Source organism: Salvelinus alpinus, chromosome 9, assembly GCF_045679555.1.
Source record: "Salvelinus alpinus chromosome 9, SLU_Salpinus.1, whole genome shotgun sequence".
In the NCBI taxonomy this organism is placed as follows: domain Eukaryota; kingdom Metazoa; phylum Chordata; class Actinopteri; order Salmoniformes; family Salmonidae; genus Salvelinus; species Salvelinus alpinus.
This window is the reverse complement of record NC_092094.1, coordinates 31,394,308-31,397,507: the sequence shown is the minus strand read 5'-3', so window position 1 is coordinate 31,397,507 and position 3,200 is coordinate 31,394,308. Positions and strand designations below refer to the sequence as shown.

Here is a 3,200-nt window from a genome sequence, read left to right as displayed (position 1 = left end):
TACACAGCCCATCTGTAAATAGCCCACCCAACTACCTCATCGCCATATTGTTATTTATTTTTGCTCTTTTGCACCCCAGCATCTCTACTTGCACATCATCATCTGCACATCTATCACTCCAGTGTTAATGCTAAATTGTAATTATTTCGCCAATTTGGCCTATTTATTGCCTTTCCTCCCTAATCTTACTACATTTACACACACTGTATAGAGATTTTTCTATTGAGTTATTAACTGTATGTTTGTTTATCCCATGTGTAACTCTGTGTTGTTGTTTTTGTCGCACTACTTTGCTTTATCTTGGCCAGGACGCAGTTCTAAATGAGAACTTGTTCTCCACTGGCCTACCTGGTTAAATAAAGGTGAAATAAAATAAAATAAAAAATAAAACAATTCAGAAAATAATTGTAAAAATAAAGAAAAACCCTTGAATGAGTAGGTGTGTCCAAACGTTGACTGGTACTGTATATAAAATGGGTGTTTAATACTAATCCTGTAAAGGATGGGTCACACTACCCAGCATCACATTTTGTTCATTAATTAATTAATTAATTTGTTCATTCGTTCATTTTTATCATTCATTCATTCATTTATTTATTCATATTCACACGTGTGTTTTTAAGGTCTTACGTGTGTTTGTATGTTTCAGGTGCTGAGAGGACCGCCGTGACCGTGTTGTGATATTGACCTCTTTGTCCTCTTCAGATCTTTTTGCGGTCTGGGCTTGCTGTTAACACACCTCAACCCAGGAAGCCCTTACCCCAAAAAGCATCTGCAGTCGACCTTAGCATCACAAGCTATTCTCTACAATGTTATGGAACGCAAAGGCGCAGGTGTGTGTGTGTGTCCTAGTAAGCAAAGTTATGTTAAAAAGACATTGAAGTAATTTTGGAGAATACCTATTTTACAGATGTTGAAAATACTTATTTTTTTGGTTGTTGTACCATACATAATTTCAATAACATCTACATGTCAATGAAGAAAGCGTTATGTCAAGTTCAAAAGTTTTATTAACAAATAAAATAGCAAAATAGAGAAAAATTTAGATTTGGGTATGGAGTTATAATTATAATTATTTTAATTAAATTTAAATAAAATGTTAAAACATACAGTCTACCTGCAGTGAAGCCTCTCAACATTTACATTAAATTCCAGTCATCTAGCAGTGTCACGCCCTGGCCTTAGTTATCTTTGTTTTCTTTATTATTTTAGTTAGGTCAGGGTGTGACATGGGGGATGTATGTGTTTTGTATTGTCTAGGGGTTTTTGTATGTTTATGGGGCAGTGTCTAGTCTAGGTGTTTGTATGTCTATGGCTGCCTAGATTGGTTCTCAATTAGAGGCAGCTGTTGATCATTGTCTCTGATTGGGAACCATATTTAGGTAGCCATATTCATTGGGTATTTCGTGGGTTATTGTCTATGTTAGTTGCCTGTGTCTGCACTATTTGTTTATAGCGTTTCGTTCGTTTGTAGTTTGTTTAAGTGTTCTTCATTTTCGTCTTCAATAAATAGAAGATGTATTGTTATCACGCTGCGCCTTGGTCCTCCTCTCTTCCACCATATAACGATCGTGACAAGCAGACTCCCATCCAGAGCAACCCACAGGAGCAACCAGGGTCAACCGCCCCGCCCAAGGGCACATCGACAGATCCCCCACCCAGTCGACTTGGGGACCTGAACCAGTGACCTCTCCGCCACTGGGCCAATGCTCCCAACCGCCAGGCCACCCACTGCCCCCAATCATCCAAGATCACCCCACAGTCCCCCCTGAAAAACCTCCCCCTCCAAGCCACCATCCCCTTCCAACCCAACCAAAGCAACTACCCACCTGATGTGTCAGGTCCACCCACTGGGGAGCCAAGCATAGTCAATCAGAAGGATTTCTTCACCCACAAAAGGACTTTATTACAAACAGAAATACTCCTCAGCATCCCCCCTCCCCCTCCTCAGACGATCCCACAGGTGAAGAAGTCAGATGTGGAGGTCCTGGGCTGGATTGCTTACACGTGGTCTGCGTTGTGAGGCCGGTTGGATGTATTGCCAAATTCTCTAAAGAGAAATTAACATTCAATTCTCTGGCAACAGCTCTGTTGGACATTCCTCCAGTTAGCATGCTAATTGCACACTCCCTCAAAACTTAAGACATGTTAGGCATTGTGTTGTGTGACAAAACTGTACATGTTAGTGGCCTTTTATTGTCCTCAACACAAGGTGCACCTGTGTAATGATCATGCTGTTTAATCAGCTTCTTGATATGCCACACATGTCAGGTGGCTGGATTACCTTGGCAAAGGAGAAATGCTCACTAACAGGGATGTAAACAAATTTGTGCACATAATTTGAGAGAAATACGCTATTTTTTCGTATGGAAAATGTCTGTGATCTTTTATTTCAGCTCATGCAAAAGGGGACCAACACTTTGCATGTTGCGTTTATATTTTTGTTCAGTAGAAAAACAAAAGACATCAAGGACAATAAAAATGTAAACAGCAAGGCCAACTGTGTGTGTTTTTGTGCATGTGTGGCACTATTTACATGTATGTGTGTGTGTGCGTGCGTGTCTATGCATGTGCATTTGAATGCGAGTGTGTGCATGTGTACACACGTTCAAGCACTTGAGTGGCATCAGCCTCAAGCAAACAGGCATTGGATGTAGCAAAAGTTCCTTTTTAGTGTCTAAACTTTATTTTACTTTTTTTAAACTTAATTTTTTACTTTATGTTTGACCATCATTCTATCTGCCAGCCAGCAACTTCACTCCCACTTTTCTCCAGTTTCACATCCCAACCTTCGGTTTCCTTCAGCCCATCCCACCTATCTCTGCTGGCCACCCTCTTCTGATTTTAACGGCCATATACAGTATCTTTCAACTATGCTGTGTTTAACTTACAATTTTAATCTTTCTAGTCGAATAGAATCCACAGATTGTGAGTTGAAGATAAATAGTTTTACTATGAGTATTGGTATGTTAGCGATTGACTGACCAGGTCCCTCCAAATCTCCTAACAATACTATTCCTACGCTCAAGTTTAGAATAATGTTATGCTTTTTCAGCCATTCCTCAACCTGAGACCAGAAACAGGCTACCTGAGGATAATACCAGATTAAATGGCCTATTGATTCTGTACCCTCGCAACAAAATCAAATGAAAATGGTATACTTTCCTATTTATGCTATTTTTGTTCCTCTGCAAGTTTTT

At 39.8% G+C, this 3,200-nt stretch overlaps 1 long non-coding RNA gene across 1 annotated transcript; it reads left to right on the top strand.

Moving 5' to 3' along the window:
• Positions 1-658: 658 nt before the first annotated feature.
• Positions 659-2,494, top strand: LOC139584648 (uncharacterized). The gene is made up of 2 exons (XR_011676801.1): positions 659-833; positions 1,514-2,494. It is a non-coding gene; the product is annotated as an uncharacterized lncRNA (long non-coding RNA).
• Positions 2,495-3,200: the final 706 nt, after the last annotated feature.